At 37.6% G+C, this 20,460-nt stretch overlaps 1 protein-coding gene across 2 annotated transcripts in view; it reads left to right on the top strand.

Moving 5' to 3' along the window:
* Nucleotides 1-20,460, top strand: part of znf536 (zinc finger protein 536) — a 231,126-nt gene that overhangs the window by 27,014 nt on the left and 183,652 nt on the right. The window contains exons 2-3 of one of the 2 annotated variants that reach the window (XM_017032457.2): nt 2,985-3,051; nt 6,810-6,900. The gene's annotated coding sequence lies outside the window, so the exon portion shown is untranslated. The remainder of the gene's footprint in view (nt 1-2,984; nt 3,052-6,809; nt 6,901-20,460) is intronic. The other variant, XM_025055399.1, reaches the window with a different exon arrangement.

Consider the following 20,460-nt stretch of genomic DNA (forward strand, 5'->3'; position numbering starts at 1 on the left):
TAGCTCATGATTTGAATATTTGTTATCCGTGCTTAAAATTTATAGACCAGGTGAGGTTTTTGGGAGAGCAAAAGACAGCCCTAAGTAGAATTTTGAGAACATTGAGAGAGAGAGAGAGAGAGAAATAGATGTGTCTTTTACACATGTGGGAGAAAGAAGAAAATACAGTTGATATAATTAATTTTTTTTCCTTTAGGAGGGGATAGAAAATGCTTCCAGATGTGATCATGAGCAGCAGATTTTGTTTTTTTTAAATAAAAAAATTGAACCTAGTAACAATGATGTCTAGGTGATGATGCTAAGTTAAAACATTTTCTAGACATACTTTCTTTTGACTCATTTTGTCCATGGATTTGCAAATTAGTTTATTGTTAACCAATTTTTTCTCCCTTTTTCCTTTTTAGCAGTCTTTGTTTTTTTAATTAATATTTATAAATTAATCTGTTTATATTTTATAATTCTGGTTAGGTTCAGCTGTTGTCTTGGTAATTAACAATTATTCATTCTTTTTTTTTCTTTGGCGACTAAGTTTAATTAACTCATTTTTTCCTAAACTGTAATTAATCTGGGATTTTTTGTTACTGTTTGATCCAACATTTAGAATGGCCATTCTTTTTAACCCTAGGTAACCCATCTTTTAACTACTTTTAGAAACATATGGAAGCCTATCTGGACAATTTATTCTTGTGTTTGACAAAGTGAACAGCAGCTTTATATGTGAGTGGGGAGAAGAGTAATTCAACTGTTTTTGTTTTCTTTTTCTGTTCCTTCTACTAATATCTGACTCCATTGTGTTCATATCCGCTGTACCTGTATTTACTTAGATTTTTTTTTTTCTAATTTTGTTTCCTCTGTCTCTGTTTCTGAATGTGCGCTGTGTTTAGTGCATTTTGAGTTGAGGCAAAACCAAACGAGCGTGGAGCAGAAACCTCAGAGCAGCGGCAACCTTTTCTCTCTGAGCGTCTGCTGCCGCAGCTTTCTCGTCTGTGTGAACGTCAGGATGATTTAGCTGCCTCTCTGCTCACCGTCTGTCTCTGAGCAGCCAGCGTCCAATCATGTCTCCGAGTCTGTCATCGTTCTCTCTGGCCTTCCGCAGCAACAAATGAATATTAAATCTGTAACTTCACATTGTGAAATATGGTCAGTGTGGAGTTCCGCAAGGTAACAACAGTAAAGAGTCTTATTACAGTGTGTGTGTGTGTGTGAGCAGTTGTAGAAGGTTGAGGTTGCAGCTGCTGTCAACACGAATCCAGTGCTGTATAAAAAGGTCTGTGTTCAAATGGCACTAATCAAATAATCATTTTCAATCATTTTTAAACACATAGGCTTTAACTTAATTATATCACTATTGGCTGTTTTGGCTCAAGAGAGTGAAGAAAAATAATTGTTATTGCAAAAAAAAAAAAGATTTTTTTTATCTCAAGAAAGTGAAGGAAAATAATTGTTATTGCAAAAAAAAAATATTTTTATTTCACTGAATTCAGAATTTAAAAAAAATATATTTCCTGGTTTTACTAATACTTATTAAATTTCACTGAATTCAGAATTAAAAAAAAAAAATTTCCTGGTTTTACTAATACTTATTAATAGACCACTGTCATGGAGTAGATAATGCAGGATGATGTTGCTATAAAAATGCATTTCAGTGGAGAATGTGGTAAAAAAATATCTGCTCAGATGAAGATGAAAGAAGGAAAAAAGAAAGCAAAAACATTACCGAAGTACATCAATATAAAATAAAAATAAATATCAACAATGATCAGGTTATTTTTCCCACGGGTTCAGATATTCAGAAAAAAAAAAGAGAGTAGAAGTGTTAGGAGTAATTAAAGTACAGAAATTGTAACAAACTGATGAAGAAAATTTTATTTTGAGAAAATCCATCATGTGGAATTTTAGTTCATCTAAACAAGGAATCGTTTTTTAACCCTGACTGTTATTTTCTTTAAACTGTATAAATAGAGGAGAACATGGTTCGAATGCTGAGAGCGGTGTGTGTATGTGTGTGTCTGCGCGCGTGTGTGTGTATGACTGTTATTTTCTTTAAACTGTAATAGAGGAGAACATGGTTCGAATGCTGAGAGCGGTGTGTGTATGTGTGTGTCTGCGCGCGTGTGTGTGTAATTCAACAGAAAAACCCTGTGTGCATGTGTGCGGTGTCTGGCGTGGCATGCTGCATATTTGATTGCGCACGTGCACGTGTGAGTGTGCACGCAGCGACAACAGTTGGACTAACAGCTGAATCATAGCTCAGCCACTGCCCTGCGTAGTCCTTGGCAGTTAGTGGTGTGAAAAAAACCTTCTCTTTGAGGGCATTATATAGATTAATGTGATGCGCCTCGGGCACACACACGCACACACACACACACACACACAAATACACACCTTGCCAGACAGGGATTTGTGTGTTTGTGCAGTAGAAGATGACTGGAGAGGTTCAAGTGGGTGTGTCTATAAAATGTGTGTGTGTGTGTGTATATTACAGAAATGTAAGGACTGATAATAACAAAATTGAATCTTAGTTACACTCCGGCATACTGACTTCTACGAATACCCTAATTGTGGGAATTTTTTCGAGAGCAGGGGACTGCGTTTGCGCTCTCTTTATATGTCCTTGATTTTTCTTAATGGGACTCCAACCGAACCCAAAGGAATTTAATAACATTCTATCTATCTATCTATCTATCTATCTATCTATCCATCTATCTATCTATCTATCTATCTATCTATCCATCTATCTATCTATCTATCTATCTATCTATCCATCTATCTATCTATCTATCTATCTATCTATCCATCATCCATCCATCCATCCATCCATCCATCTATCTATCTATCTATCTATCTAATCCATCCATCCATCCATCCATACATCCACACAGCCATACATCCATCCATACATCTAGCTATCATGCATTCAATCTCTCAACCCAAAGTACGCAGAGAAACTTAGTGACTCCACTCTTTGAATTTTTTTTTTTCAGATTTTCCGCAGTGACAAAAACTGACCACAGGAGGCACAAGTGGAACGGCATCTCCCGTGTCCCGACGGTATGAGCTAATATCACCCATTTCCTGGACATTGTTGCGGTAGAGTGGTTTTAGAAAACCACAGTTTGTGTTTCAAGTGTGTCCTCACTGAGCTCGAGCAAATTCTACCTACTAAAAATAAGCGCAGACCTAAAAATCTTTCACCCGTTGAAACCCAACCTCATCGTAAAGAAAATGCGGACTGTTCCTTTAAGAGCAGGGGGGTGGGGGGGCTGAGCTGATATTCTGTATCACAACAATTACACGCAAATGCCACAGCTGCTGAGAGCTAATGAAAATGGAAAATGTTGGTGTGTTTCTGCTGAAATTTAGGCAAAGCCCTTGCAGGGCTTAACAGGAGAACTTTTACACCTCCCACCTTTCTCCCCCTCCACCCCCCCTCTCGTTGGTTTCCTATGTCGCCCTCTCTGGTGGTGCACCATCATTCATATTTTTAACTTTCTCATTTTGGCCACTTTAGTTCTTATCAGGATTTAAGCACATTCCTGTCAGGATTAGACACATCTGTTCTTGTGTTCCTGCTGGTGCACGAAAACCCGGGACTGTAACTGAACATAAACGCGCACGGGTAAACACACACACACAAACACACTTAGTGGTCTAAGTAAGCCACTTTTTTTTCCTCCTTTTTTTTTGGTACTTTTTTTTTTTTTCTTTTTTTTTCAGTGTCTGACAGCGGCGTCACGTCGTGGAGGTGCACATGTGCAGAAAGCTATTTGGAAAGGGCTGCTCGTAGCTGTCAGCTTTTATTATGCGCCGAGGTGTCATGTTTGTTAGGAAGCTGAGTGCAGATGGCAGAGTGGAAGAAATGGATCACTAATTTTAACAATGATTAATGAACAGAGATGGAAAATGAATTAGGTTGGACTATTGGAGGCACAGGAATATTTTCTCTGAAAATGTTAACTTCAGCTGCCAGGCAGCCGGCGATGCTGTGGAGGGAGATTGAGGAAAAGGGGGTGGGAGGTTGGGGATTGTGTGTGTGTGTGTGTGTGTGTCCGTGTGTTTACTTATATATTTCGTGGGTGTGTGTGTGCATGCACTAGTTGCAATTTTTTTTTTCTACAGATTTTTATGTGGAATTAACACTTCACTGCTCAGGCCTATTACTTTACTGTTCAGCTTTTATACACATAGTACCCCCCCACCCCTCCACCCCCTCAAGCGTCACTCCACCCCTCTGTGTATTGCATTTGGAGATAAAATACACACTCTTTAATAAGGTAAACACAGGAAAGGTTAGACCGTCACACACTGTGTTCATGTGAGTTTTATCCTGAGAGAGAGAAAAAAAAAAAAGTCACCATTTACTGTAGTGGATTTTTTTTAAAGAAATTCTGTAGCTGCATTATTAAAAGAAAAATTGCATTATTACACGTAACCTTTGCTCCACAAAATGAAATAAACAAAGACTTTTCTGTTGCATATCCCCAAAGCTTTGGAAAATGAAAGGGGTAATCCGTTAATGACACAAGATTTGGACATAAAAAAAAAAAAACTATTTAAACAGATTACAATACAATACAACTTGCACATTTTTTTAAAAAAAATATTTAAACAGATTACAATACAATACAAAGATCTGTCGGCAAGACGTGTTTGTACAGATTTTTACTAAGGTTATCCAGAGTCAACCTTTATAAATAATAGCAAATTGGTCCATGATAAAGTACAGGACAAATATATACGTATCTCAAGAGATTAAAGTTTACGAAGCAATGTGAATATCATGTAAATATCAAAAACAAAACAATGCAAAACAAATAAAGAGTATGAATAAACAATGAGTGCAAATGTTTACAATCTAGGCCTTCAACGTTCTGCCGGCAAATCAACTTTTTAAAACCTTTTTAAACTACAGTTCTGAACAGTTCTGACGCAGCCGCAGATGAAGAAGACCTACGTCTTCTTCGTTTCGTAGACATGAACTAATGAATAAATCTATAATATGAAACGGTTAAAGATTAAACCTGATATCTGTGTGTGAGAGTTCGCAAAGGTTCATGCGATGGCAGTCGCTTTTGGCACAACATGCTCTAATAGGTAGACGCGAACTATTTTCATTTTAATTAAGAACCTGATGAGAAAAATGTAATGAGAAAAAAAAAAAAAACAACAGAGATGTTTGTGTGTGTGTGTGTGTGTGTGTGTGGGTGGGTGTGTGTGTGTGTAAGACAGAGAGATTCGGTTACAGCAGCATATGCTAAACACTCGCAAACACACACTGCCTTGGGTGAACAAGGTAGAGTCTGAGCCCCTGGGAGCCAATTTAGATTTTGACTTAAGGCAACGTAGCAGCGTCTCTCTCTCGTTCTCCTGCTCTCTCTCTCTCTCTCTCTCTCTCTCATTCTCAGTGTTGTACCATATTTGTGTGTGAGTCCTGCTCTAAACAGTAAAGGTGGATAAGATCCAGTTGGCCCTCCTGCCACTCTACATCAGTGTTACTCTACTCACCTCGGTAAAAACATTACACCCCAATTAACGAAACATCGTTGCATTCTTTTCGCCTAACCTAAAAAAAACAAACCAACTTGTTTTACTCACCTTCTGGAATCTGACGTTTGAAAAAAACAATCACATTGTCACACTGGCCATCCATCGACAGAGAACAATCACTCATTTTAGCTCACTGAGAGACAACAGTAGTTGATCCACTGCTGTCTCAATGTCTAATTTACTCGTTCCCAAACTTTCTCTGCCGGGCACACCTTGGATCTTATGACAATGTTTGTCCACCACGCCCCGCCTGTGTCCACCTACACAAACCCTTGCAAAAAAACCCCAAAAAACAGGACACACATATATTCAGACTCGTTTTTTTCACACATATCAAATGTAACTGCTTTTATGCATCTTAAACTTGTCCATATTATGCTAGCATTGCCAACTTTGGTCGATTAGCAGGAGTGAGATTTTGTGTGTGTGTGTGTTAAAGCAAGAATGAAAAAAAAAAAAGCCACCTTTTTTCACTGCGCCCTCTCTAGGGGCCACGGCCAGGAAACTCTGGTGTAATTTAACATGTGTTTTTTTTTCTATATTTATTATTGGAATTTCAACCACAAACCGACCACTAGAGGCAGCAGTGGACATGCAGCTTTTGTGTCCCTATGTGTTAAGATTAATGATGGTTCACTGTTCAAAAAATGTAAATTAAGATTTAAGAATGTTTCTGTTTTCTAAGATTTTAGATTAATTAAGATTTAAGAATGTTTCTGTTTTTCTTTTAGCTTTTCTTTTTATTCTCTCTGTTATATTCCAAAACAAAAAATATGGTCAAATGTCAGCCATCTTTTAAATATGACTTATTATTATATTGTTCAGTTATTTATATTGACATACAGTAATTGTAAGATTCTTCTAAGTCAAACTTCCAACTCTTTGACTTTGATTTCTGTGGAAGCTACACTTTTGGCCCATTGACCTGTTTGTTTAGCAGACACACCAAAGACAATATCTTTGCTTTTTCACATCTGATCTGATAAATCCTCTGAATGTCAGCCTGATTTTCAGCCGTCAAATTAAAAACCAATAATAAGCGAGAGAAAGTGAAAAACAGAGTGATGTGTCGGGCGATTCTAGTTCATAATCTGTGAAATTTCTCACCGAGGTGTAAATGACATCACGTCGTCGCAGGAAGTCCTGAGCAGAAATAAACCTCGCTGTCACTGTCGATGTTTTTATTTTATTTTAATTACTTTTTCTTCTCTTCTCTGCTCATCAAAGCTCACATCCCTGCTGTGTTTGTGTTTTGCTTACAGACTCGGGTCGTTCCGTCACCTGCAGCAGGAAGCTGTCGCGGCCCCTCGTCCTCGCATCCGACGTATGTTTGGAGAAGCGACAGTCACACAGGTACGATCACGCCCATCAGTGGAGGGGGGATATTAAAGGTGTCTGTCACACCCAGACACACGCGCGCAACACACACACACCTTTATTTTTTTTTATTTTAATGGGCTGTTTGTTCTGAAAACATCCGTGGTCCTCTCAGTGTGAGCTGTTCGGGTGTATGAAGCTCACGTCACTGGGTTACAGCATCATCAGTGTGAAGGTATGTTGACAGGCGAAGATAAAAATGGAAAATTGCTAGACATTTTGGATATTACCTTTTGAATACATCAAACAAAAAGGGAGTTCATTTGCCGTCATTTTCAGCAGACACTGTAATCAGAACGTAACAATACACTCAACTCACGATACGATGATTTGCGATTTTTTTTTTGTTCACGATACCATTTTATGATTTTTTTTAAAGAGAAAAAATATACAAATATTGACCAAATACAATGATCCTTTATTTGTAAGATAAGATAAGTAAAGTATAAGCAGTAAAAGTAACAGCGGGGTAGGCACAGTATTTACAAGGTGAGATACAAATATCATTAAAGTGACTGAAGTTATAACGTACGTAGAACAAAATAAAAATAAAAAACAATTCGCAATGTAGCTATGTACAGGTTTGGTATAAGTACAATATGCATCGGAAGAACAATGTAAGAACTATGCACAATACCATTACCAACTGAAATGGCCTTGTGTACTTCACAATGAATGTCACCATTTATCTCCTCTTATTAAAAGTCAAACTGGTCTGGTCGATTTATCTCGCTAAGTGTCAATATATTAAACAACAAAAAAGTATAAAAAAACATATTAAATGGAAAGAGTTCCTTTCCTTACAGAAACACTGTAAAAAAACTGCTTGTGTCTGGAAGAAGTTCTTCCCACGTTCTATTTGAATACCTGAATGCTACTTAGGCTACACGGGGACCTGTCTTCTTGGTTTGTAATCGGGTCACTACCAATATTTTCAGGCGCATCCTGCCACCTACTGGTCTAGAGTGCTACCCCTTACGCCATGATGCGCGATTCATTTTGTTTTTTATTTCAACCAATGCGAATTGTCACAGATTTGTATCGATTTTTATCAGTTCGTGATGCATCGTTATATTCCTAGTAATTAGTCATTTGTCTGTTAGGACATCTGCGAGGAAAGTAAAAGATTGTAATGGCATATGTTTAGCAGCAACTGTCTGTTTCCTCACTTCTCTGACGATGTTAATGACCTAAGGTGGGAGCAGTTGCACAGGGCACACGCTAGCACACTCTGTCATAATGAGAGATGTTTAAGTCTTGCTCTTTCAGCTCCTGCACCTGTTTACTGTGTCACTGCTGTTTATTTATCTCCTCCTTCAGCCATCAATGAGAGTGTGTGTCCGTGTGTGCGAAATGGTGGAAGGTCATATGACAAACTGAGAACAAAGAATGTCCCCTTATTATTCTTGTCTTTGTAGTCCTTGACAAAAAGTTGAAAGAATATGTTTTGTTATCCAAAGTTGTATTCTTTTAAAATTACTTGTTTTATTCTATAATACATTTTTAATCTTTCTGACCTTACTTGTTCATATCCAACTTCAGTCTTGGTTTCGGAAAAATCGAACCTTTGAGGGTGCGCTCACACTTGTTCATGTGTTCCGTACTGTACTGAAGCCCGAATGCCCCCCCAACACATGTAAACCCCCCTCCCACATCCTTGATTGCCTTGTGTGAGTGCAACCTAAGTCTCTCATGGCATCTTATGAAGTCTTTGTTCTCTCTGTCTCCTACATATATATGTTACTTAAGTACAGAAACGAATGACATCGACCATGTTACTGTCCACCACTGGTTCTGATCAATGAAAACTCATGCAAAGGCATATCCCTCAAACCAAATCAGATCCAACTCACTGGGTCATGTCCCGCACACAAGGGTCAGGTTCAAGTCATTGAGTCAAGACTTTTAACACAAGGTCATGTCCTACATACTTTATCACGTCCTACACCAGTGTCTACTTCAAACGTCGGCAGGCTTTGAAATGTGAAATGATAAGAAAGGCAGGCTGCATTTGGCGTGTGGGCCTTGGGTTTAACATATGCGTCCTACACACTATTTCAGGTCCAACGTCTAGTGCACTGGGTCATGTGCCACATAGGATGTTGAATGATTAGTTAGTTCTGTTTATAAAGGTTACCAGAGAAAGACTTAGGATATAAAAAAACATGGTTTAATGCAGAGGGACATTCACAATTTATACAAACTTAATAAAGCTAATGGTCCTAGATTATTCACTAGCCAATGACTTAAGTATGACTGTCCTGGTTTATAAGGGGTTGTACATACTAGTGATGTGCGGATCGATCCTGAAATATCGATACTTCCGATTCTGGATCTTTATGCTCTGAAATCGATTCTGAAATCCAACTATCGATACTTTTGATACTTACGCATTCTGAGATGAGGTGTATCCTAAACAGAAACATGGTGAAAAGTATCCAAATTATTGAGATGTTGTCTAAGTGACGCTCGGTTGGTGGGACTACTTCTTCTTCCGCCTGGGTGTGTGCGTCATGCTTAAGCACAGGGGCTCTACTCCGTGCTCTCACTCAGTCACTATTGATGGGAATTTCGGCTCTTTTTTGGAGAACCGGTTCTTTTGGCTCGGTTCACTGAAAAAATCCGACTCTTTCGGGTCCCAAATGGCTCCTCAGATTATTTATTTTATTTTTTTATTTATTTTTGTTTTACAAATAACATGTTTTCAGAGTTTGAAACATTGTTTTGACATATTTTATATGATTGTGTTCTCAAGGTTTTCTATTGTTGTGTTGACTGTATAGTAAATGAGGCAGCTACCTCAGTACACTCCAGAGTTTAAAATAAATAAATAAATAAAAACCTCAGCCTCGGATTCTTAAAGAAGCTATGATTTGAAATACACATTTTTTATTTAAAAGACAAATGATAAAATATTGATATCGGTATCTGCGATACCAGGAAATTGGTAGTATCGAACATCACTAGTACATACATCTGCTGTGAATATAAGTATTTTAAATTGATCAAAGGGTTATTTTTACACCCTAGTGTTTTTTTACTTTTTAACCTGGTTAACCTGGTTAACCTTTTTTTTTTTGCAGTCTGATCTGAATTTAAAAGCCTTTTGTATTTACGTGTGATTATTTTAATTGAGATTAAATGGGATCCGGCTTCATCTGGTGTTTTGTCAAAGGTATGAGTCACTGAATTTTGAGTCAGATTGGAAACAGAACAAACACATGCTCCCTTTGACGTTTTCTAACACCAGGTTTTTTTTACGTTTTCACACCACACACACACAAATTACACACACATACACACGCAGATGGTACTTGCAGAAAAAAAAAAACAAAAACAACAACATCATATACAGGTCTGCTAGCGTTGTAACTTTGTCTTCTAATTCCTGTAGGTCAGTGTGTAATAAAAGTGTAAATTGACACATACAGAGTTTAATGTTTAATAGATAAATAAAGGTCCAATAACAATAAACACCATAAGAAAACACAGCCAAGTTTAGATGTGCGTATAGCAGAAAGCTGCTGTAAACAAATTAGCAGCTATTCATTTATATATTTATTATATTCATATATATATATATATAGTATATATATAGTATATATATAGTGCAAAATATATATATATGTGGATATATATAAACATACATATTCATATACTGTATGTATGTATTGACTATGTTCTAAATGACTTTTATCACTTTCTGATGACTATTTTTTTAACCAATTGCTTCTTCTCTCTGTTACCTATCATAGAAGCCGACAGCTACTTTTATATAATCTGTAATGACACGACAAGAACAATAAACTTACATGATACAGCTGCAGAAACGGTGCTGTACATTTTACACTATTTTTTGCATTTTTTTCACACAGATTTCACAGCAGCCACAAGAGAGGATTTTTTAAAATGTTTTTTAGCCTATTTTTCTGCTGAGCTCCTGCAGATTTGTGACCCTGCTGCACAGATTGTTGACACTGATTCTATCGGGGGAATGATTGTCTTAATGAGTTTTTTTTTATTAATTATTTGAACAATTGTTTTTTTTTTTTTTTTGTTGGCTCAAATTAATAGAAGAAAATCTGCAGCAGCAGAAAAGGATGTGAAGTTTCCCACAGCTCCCTCTTCAGTCTCATTGCCTCAGATTGTTCTTTTCTGTCCCGCTGATATAAATACGGCATGATTGGCATCATAGCGCCCCCTTCATTTTTTTCCCCGTGCCTCTCTATGTCTCTCGCCCTCTCTCTCACTGCCTCTGACAGGCTTCATTTAGTGGAGGAGTGGCAGTCTTAGTGGGAGTTAATAATGATAATTATCTTTTATTTTTACATTGGGGGATAATTGTTTAAGAGCTTTGTGAAGACATCGTTGCAATCAGTTTAAAAAAAAACTAAATAAATAAATAAGTAAAGATTAGGAAAATAGTTATTTGAAGGATTTTTCGGTCAGTTTTTATGGAAGATTCAAATTTCTGTGAAATGTTTAAATTCTTATTATTATTTTTTTTATTATTTAAATAATGTTATACAGATGGATAGACTAAGGTTAGCGACAAAAGCTAAAATGTATCTAAAAGTACCTTTAAGATGGACTGGAAGGATAGTTGAAAATTAATCAAATAAATCAGAACACAAAACAAATCCAAGCAGTTGGAAAGTCTCTCTAAGAATTAGCTTGGAATTATTGTGATGGATTTGGTAAAATGATAAATATGTTGAGGTACAGTGTGTCCAATTGTCTTTTGTTTAAATGTTTTGGTTTAAAATTAAATCCTTTTTTCAAAATGTTGTTTTAATTTTAGTATAGTATAGTTTAAAAAACAAAAACAATAAACTCTCCAACTAATATAATTCAATTAAAAAAGTAGATAAGTAGACCCTTATGTTTGGTTGCCATGTTTCTTACAAGAATCCAGGAAACCAGGAAAAACAAATCTGACACAGATTGAATTTAAGATCACAAGTCGCTCATTCTCTGGATCTGTTTCAGCTAATGGGTGTTCTTACTCCTTAAATCGTCCGTGGCAAACCCTAATCTAAAGGAGAACGTCTAATTTCTGTTCTTTTATGTTAAAGAAAAGCTTTTTGAGGTCTGTAAAATCTGCCTCCGTTTTCTGCAACCCAACATAAGGAAATGGAAATAGAGATCAGCCATCTTGTCACTCGATAGAACAGATTTACACAAAATAAATCTGTAGCATCCTTATCTTTAACATAATATTCAGGAGCTTCCAAAATTTCAACAAAATAATAAAAAAAATTCAAAAAATAAATAAATAAATGTGATTAAATATCAAAAGTGGTAGTGGCACTGACAGGTGGGCCTCCAGTTTTACCATTATCTCATCATTTCATGGTAAGATTCTAGGATTCTAGAATTCATTGTCTCTTCCACATCTCCTCCTAATTTTCTCTGCCGAACAGACCAGGCGTGTTTAGATGATTTCTGTTGGCTGGTGACATGGACCAGCGTGGCAGGGGGCAGCTGTTAAAACCAAGCTGTTAATTAATGCTATTGATCAGTAAAAGAGGGAGAAGAAAAAGTAAAAGAGGAGGGGGAAAAAATGGCAAATGTGATTTGCATATAGTACTGACTGATCAATGCATTAACCGATTTTCTTTTCCTCTGAAATCTGATTTCCTGAGTTTTCAAAGTGAGAGTGAGAGTTCAGACTAATGGCAGATCGATGGCTGTCTCTCACAAGTAGAATACAAACCATTTTATTAAAGCTTTAAGTAGACACAGCGAATGCCGGCGTCGGAAATGAATAGAGGGATCAGGCGAAAATTACCTTCAAATGTCTGGGTTTGACCTTGAAAGGAATACACAATTTGTAGTTTTGTTTAGAACACACACCAAAGACAATATATATGGATTGATTATGAAAACAACAAGAGTGATGAGAAAATCCAAATTATAATCAAATGTTAGGCAAAAGTAAAGATAAATAAGATAAAAGATAAAGATAAAAAAAATGAAAATTATTTTAATAGTTCACATCGGGAAATTATTAATAAAATCGGATGAAATACATTTCCAGTTTAACCCAAATTTAGCTGAAAGTTAGACTATGTAAATATTGTTCCAACATGTAATTTAAAAAAAGAGCAACCAATTAACCTTGGCGTAATTAAACATCAGCTGCAGGTTGTTGGGAGTTGGGCGGTGGAGCTTTATGGCAGTGATCACTGCCTTTAAAACAACAAATGTGCCTTTCCCTTCCTGCATGTCCAAGTCAAGGGCAGAGAGTGAAAGAGAGAAAGAGGGAATAAAAGAAGGACAGATAAAGACAAAAGGCAGAGTCCAGGACACGGCGCTCGCAGAGCAGCCGGAGGAAGAGGAGGAGGCGGAGGAGGAAGTGGCGGCATGGCTTTTCCAGAGATACTGCAACCAAACAACAAAAGGCTAATTGTTTTAGCCCAGATGTTGCCTTCACACAACAAGCAGGAAACAACGTTCCTACTGAGCTGATGAGGCCAATCAGTGAAATGATTAAAAATTGATTCTGTCCCTGTAATTACAGTATGTAAACTACTTAGCTGGGATTGCAAAGGAAGTGATTTTCTAATTACGTATATACTCTAGTGTCTAATGATTGGTTTTTTGAAGTAATGAAGAGAGGGTCCTAACGACTCCACTGTGTTCTGTTGTTGAAGAGAAAAGAGAGAGACAGAGAGAGAGAGAGAGAGACAGATAGACAAAACGTGGGAGAGGAGAACAAGGGACAGACAGAGAGGTAGAGGGGAGTAAGAGGATGTAGGTGAAGCCTTTTATTAGAGACAGGGTTATGAAAACTGATTTTTTACCAGCTGGGGCTAGCATGCTAGCCTGAGTTGAGTGTTTGTCCAAATATTGATGTTAAATAGGGCTGGTCTTTGGAAGATCACCATCTACAAAAGTCTGAGCTTCTAGTCTCACTTTTACGTTTATGAGTCCAGATGTAACAAGTTTACGGGCGGGGGGCGGGAGAGGGTTGGCTGATGGCAAGAGCTGTTTGATATTAGTTTGCAGTCATTGGGATTCAAAGATGGAATAAAGATTTGAATACCACAGTAGAGTGGACTTTGACTTACATCGGAAATCTGTTCCTACGATAACTTGAATTTCATGGTGGTGGAAACTCGCATACTGTCCATAAGAACCTATGCCACTCACCTATGCTAACACAGTAGGTAGCTAGGGAGCTATAATGAAGGAGACAAAAATCACAAAAAACAAAATGCCCCAAAAAACAAACAAACAATGTATGAGTATCCTCGTTGGCCACTTTTGCTGAAGTGCTGTTTTTGTTCCCTAACTACAGAATTACTCAGTTCAGGTATGTCAGGACCTCACCCACTTGCATGCTTGCCTCAAATAGATTAAAAATAATGACAGTGTTGCCCAATGTACATTATTTGGAAAAGGGAATTTTACAATATGAATCGCACATAAATGATCTCATTATGTATGATGAGGAGAGCGCAACAGGCACTAGGTGAAATACCACTCTACGCTAGGGTCATAAAAAATGTTTTAACTTGTAATGTAATATAAATAATAACAAAACAGTAAAGATAATTTGGCATACCCTAGTAGTAATGATCAAAATACATTATAAGCTATTATCTCCTGTCTGTTGTCGAATTCTTTGACATCTAACAACAAGAAAATATCACACAATAGTATAGTAATGATCAAAATACATAAGCTATTATCTCCTGTCTGTTGTCAAATTCTTTGACATGTAACAACAAGAAAATATCACACAATAGTTTTGGGGGTTTAACAAAATAAACCAATTTCAAAACATGTCGGCAATAGTTTGGGTTGTCCCTTTATCATGAGTAGGTAGACCACATGATTTATTTTGCCCTATTTACAGATTGTTCACAATGTGGAAAACCAGTTTGAAGCCTAAACTCAGTCTGTGATTTCAAACATTGACCAAAATAATGGCAACAGACAACAGCTACCAGTGTGTAGCTAATAAAAAAATGTAAGTCTCAGAATTCAAACCTGCACAGGGAATTGTCATTAGATTTAATATATATTTTTTTTTAGATAACTTGTTCTTATTAGACATGTTTAAAGTGTACTCACTTTGCTGAAATAAAAAAAGTGATTTTAATCTCAGAGACATCTGGTCTACTGCTGCCTCAGTGCTCTATTGTGCTACTACCATTAACATTTTGTTGGACGTTTGTGCAGGGGTGTAAAAGTATTTACAATGTGGAAGAATGTAGAAGGTAGACATACAAAAAAAAAACGTTGGCAGCAAACACATCAAGGGGTTATTAGGGTTTATTTAGGTGACCTCTGGTGGCTGCCACTGAAAGCTGAGAAAAAGTGTCTAAATCTCAGTCCACTCCAGGGTACTCGGCCAAGTCACCATTGACTATGTGTCACTGACTCATAACAGGAAAAAAAAAAAGTGAGCCTTTAATTAAGTGCTGCGGCTCTAGAATGGAACTGTGTTGTAATGAAGGTGCAGCCAAATATTAAAGCAAGCTCTCATCATTGTAGTCTTCTTTAGGCTTGGCTGGAAAAATTGCCTACAAGTAGAAAGACACATTTTTTCGAGGGTAAAGTGAAGAAGCATCTGATCATAAAGAAAGTGTCCACAACAACAGGTCCTATGCGTACTTCTCAGGAGTTCGACACAAGAGTTCTTGCAAAGCATGAAACATCCTGTAAAAACATTTTTGTTCTCAATTAAACAAACACATTTCTCGATCCCTGCAGATCAGGTATTAGCCTTTAGTGTTGGGTGGGGTTAACTGGTAGGAAAATTACAGAAACTCTCCGAGGTTGGAACAAAAACCGACGCACCTTTTAACTCAACGTACACAAAGTTGCACATGAATGACATGGCAGTTAAAGTTAGTGCTGTTTAAAGAAGTGGACACAGGCAATATTTGACTTCGATCAAATCACACTCACACTGTAAACATGGATTTTGCTGACTTTTTGAACAGAGTTTAGCCGTTTTTTTTTTCTCTAAATGGGAAACCTAACGTGTTTTGGGGCATTCGACGTGTTTGATCAAATTTAAATTGTTTGTTAGTTTATTAGTAAATAGTCAACTTGTGACTGTTCAAGCACATGCATTGGGAGAAAACTTAACGCATCTATAAATGTATTTCCTAGCATAGTTTGTATTTTTGGGACCTGTTTTTATTTTTTAGTAATCCGTTAGCTTTTCTTCTCCCTCTTCCCTCATCTTAACTCACCTAAACACATTGGAACCAAACAAAGCACCAGTTCAAAGGCCAATGAGCCCTCCCTTCTCTTCTCTGTCATTCCTTTCAGAAAAAGCTTCTCTGTCATGCACGAGATAGGGAGGAAACATCTGCCTTCTCCTCTGTTTTCATCCCTCCACCTCTCCGTATCCTCTGCTTTGATATGTATGTTAAGAAAAAGACAAACGCTCAGGGAGAAGGTCTCCTCGTCTGTGCAGAGTCAGAAAAGACACTGGAGCGGTATGTAAGAAGCAAAGCCGAACATGACAGCAACAGCTAAGGGAGACGTCATGCTCCGTGCAGATCTTTGACACCACACTCTTTAGTCAGTGTAACTCCCACAGGCCATATTTGTGCTGTGAGAGGATTCGGAGGTGAACGAGAAGGACTCTGCTGCTGCTGCTGCTGCTGCTGACGTTTCAACCGCTACTGCTATTTCTTTATCTGTGAAGCACAGGTTTCAGTCTGGAAAAGTAAAACAAAACTTTGCAAAACCCTAAGTTTTGTGAAATGACCAGAACATTTAGACAATAAAAGCTACAGGTCCATATAAGTCAGGATGCCTTAGTGGTCGCTAAGACGCTGAGTTCAGGTCTTTGAAGTACCCTAAAGCTGTTGGTTCTAAAGCCACATCTAATGGCATACATTTATTTTTAGCAGGCTATTATAATAATAATAATAATAACAATAATAATAATAATAATAACAATAATAATAATAACAATAATAATAATAATAATAATTATTATTATTATTATTATTGTTGTTGTTGTTGTTGTTATTATTATTATTGTGGCGCTCTGGCCCAGAGGCAATGTCTCTGTCATTGGTGTGGAACCCCAGGGTTCACCTCCTGGGCAGGTTCGATTCCCAGTTAGGGAGGTTGGTACCTTCCAGTGGACTCACCACCTGCAGGAAGGTTTGGGGGGGTTGGTACGGTGCAGTGTGATTTGGGTGGCGGTCATGGAGACAGTTGCCCCCGTGACCCAGTAATGGATAAGCGTATGAAAATGAATCTAGAACAAATGAATCTAGAACTTCATGTACTGACATAATACACAAACCCCATACAGAAAGACAGGGGAGCAGACCAGACCAAACAAGTGGGGGTGAGGGAGCTCCCCGTATGAAGCGGATGGAATGAATGAAGGAAACTTAAAGCATCATATGGTCCAATGTTGTAAATGTTAAAGAAAAGACGGGCAGAAAACGGATTGGTTAACGGTGGTGTAAAATAATTATCTCATAATACTGTTGTAAAGGAGGCGGTTATTTTAAATTCTCACTCTCGCTTGTGCCGTCACCTGTGTCTGAAAAAATATATACGTGTCCTGTTTTTTTTTTTTGTTTTTTTGGGCGGGTGGGCGCAAAAAATTTCTAATGAACTAAAGGGGGGCCCAGCAGAGAAAGTTTGGAAACCACTTCTGTAAGGCAAGTGTGCTAACTGCCTTCAACACCATGTGTCCCCGTGGAGGTGATCTTTAGCCTAATATGCCTACAAAAAAGTCGATGTCTGTGTGTGTGTGTGTGTGTGTGTCTTTGTGTTTGTACATGTGTGTGAACAGTAGGGATTGAGACCACATTGAGAGGGTGAATGACATTCACCTCAGTGGTGTTTTGTCTCTCAGTAAACCTCCCGCTCCCTACCGTATGTCAAGTCTTTGACTTTTTAAAACCTGCCAAGATCTTGACCTACAGCAGATTTCTAATGTTCTACAGAAGCATTTCAGATAAAACAGCTTGCGCTAAAGGGACAGTTCAGTGAGAATTTTTTTTTTTTTTTTTTAATAGCTAAAACATGGTTGTACTGTAGTGGTCTCACCAATGACCTGTAACTGTAGACTAGAAAATCTGAGAATTTCCTTTACTGTAGATGCCTGAGTGATTGAGTCCGCAAGAAGGCAAGAAGTACTGTATGTGAGTTTAATTTCTTGTGAAATGCAGTATACATACGCTCTTCTGCAAGAAGTCAATAAGTACTGTATGTGAATTTAATTTCTTGTGAAATGCAGTATACATCGTATCATATTAACGTCTACTCATTGTTTTTGTTTTGACATTTGGAGATCATTTTTGTCAGACAATGTCTGTTTGCTTTTTGCACTCTTTTTGGTGTTGGGCAGGTTTGACACATCTCTATCAGTTATTAACCTATCAGTTCTTCCCATTGGCTGGACTGAGGCTTTTGTCCAAGTCACTTTTGAGAATTAAAGGTGAGCTGTGAACTACTACTACTACTACAACAACAACAACAACAACAACTACTACTACTACTACTAATAATAATAATAATACTTTTTAATTCAAAAATAAGTCAGTCAACAAATACCCCTTTCCTCTGACCTGTAGCAGCTGTCCATGGTAAGGCTTCAACTCAAATTCATCCGAAATCTACCTCTCAGAACTTGGAGGACTTAGGTTGGTTGGTTGGTTGGTTGGTTGGTTGGTTGTTTTGTCTCATTGGTGAGACCCTTCTCTAGGCTGTGCTTCAGGAGGGACATTTTGAGGAAGTGATGTTCAGACATGTCTCAATCTGCTCCAGTATTTGATGCAACATTTTCCAAATCGATAGCCCAGATTCAGAAATCACATTTGTCTCATTGGACTTCACAATTTCGCACAAATTCTTCACAATAGCATAATAGCATAGCATAATGTATATATCAACAAATACGAATGATCCTGAATCGATCAGTACCTGCAGTTCTGGAGGCACAGAAACCTATGAGGTGTAGACAACTAATTCATTTAACCCATCCGTGAAACGCCACAATGGGATGCACTCTTTTGGTAGTATGTCTGGAGTGGGGAGTGGGGTTGATTCTTTATCAATTAGACCACAGAATGTGTGAATGACAAACCCATTAGATTGTCAGAACTTTCCTTGCTGGCTTGTTCAGCGTGAGATTTGCACCACCCTAAAAAAATTATAAACCGCTGTATGAGTTGCTGCCACCTAGTGACTGGATGCTTGTTACCATTCAAGCATTACAGCAGTGCTACACTTATGTCCAGTGTGGCAGATGTCATGCTATTCAATTGGAACCCCTCCCTCCCCCGCGCCCCAGGGGAGACCGCCCCACTATTTGAGAAGTACTGTCTTAAGCTAACACACTGACAGTACTACAGTACTATGTAATGCACATGAACATATATCACTTGCAGCTACAGTTGGTGAGCAGAAGATGACACCATGAGCTTCCCTTTTCACCTGATTACAAAAGAGTGGGCTGGTAATACAAATTTTGTAAGAATTAGCACTGCCAAAAAAAATTAAAATTTTAATCTGAATAATCACTGGGCAGCAGTAGATCAATCAAATTGTGATTATTCCTGATTTTATTTAGTTACGATTAATCATGATAGTCGCGATATGCCGCTGTGTATCTTGACGATAGCTTGTAGATAGGGATGTCCGATAATATCGGCCAACAGATATTACTGGCCGATATGAGCATAATTATGTAATATCGGTGAGAATTGTTATCGGTTTTTACTCCAATGTCGCAGTTAATGTCGCGATCAGAAATTGAAAGTGTTTTGACAATATCAGCATATCGGATATTGGAAAAAAGTTCATATCGAACCCAGATCCGTACTTGTAGAATGTGTCAAAATTCCCTTCCAAAACTTAAATGACGCCATTGTTCTTAATTATATGAATCGTTCTACAATCACTCACTATCAGTTTGGTAATTGTGTCAGTCAGCTCGTCAGCCATTGACCAGCTGTTTGCTGCTCCGCGCTGGGTGAGCTGGCAAGCTGGGTATCTGAGTTCTAGTTATAGCTCTAAAAATGAAATTCGAATAATATTAAAAGCATTTTCAAATTGATTGCAACTTTTAACCCACATTTACGGTTAAAAATATAGACATTTGAAACATTTCTCTGAAGGCTTTCGTTGTAACAGGTGATCATTTTTGAAACACATTGTTGTCTGTTGAAAACATGCATGTAATACAGTAAGCCTTGTGTTGATCACCTATTTAAAAAAGAGTATGTCCTAAAACATGCTGCCAAGTGAATATTTTGTGTTTAAAACTCCAAAAAGTATTTTATATGAATATTTAAAAAATCACCCAAAACATGCCTTACTGTAGCCTTACTATACCCTTACTATCATGATAAAATACAATAACAAACGCTGATAAAAGTCATTACATTGGATGCTGGAGGAATGAAAAAAAATAAAACCCATAAAGATGGATGTAGCTTAAAACAGGAGTTGCCAACGCTGTCTGGGCTTCCCTTTCACTCAACTCTTTCATCTCTCCTTATCTCCTCTGCGCTCATTTCCTTCCTTCCTTCCTTCCTT

This window comes from Cynoglossus semilaevis, chromosome 5, assembly GCF_000523025.1.
Source record: "Cynoglossus semilaevis isolate Cse_v1.0 chromosome 5, Cse_v1.0, whole genome shotgun sequence".
NCBI lineage: Eukaryota > Metazoa > Chordata > Actinopteri > Pleuronectiformes > Cynoglossidae > Cynoglossus > Cynoglossus semilaevis.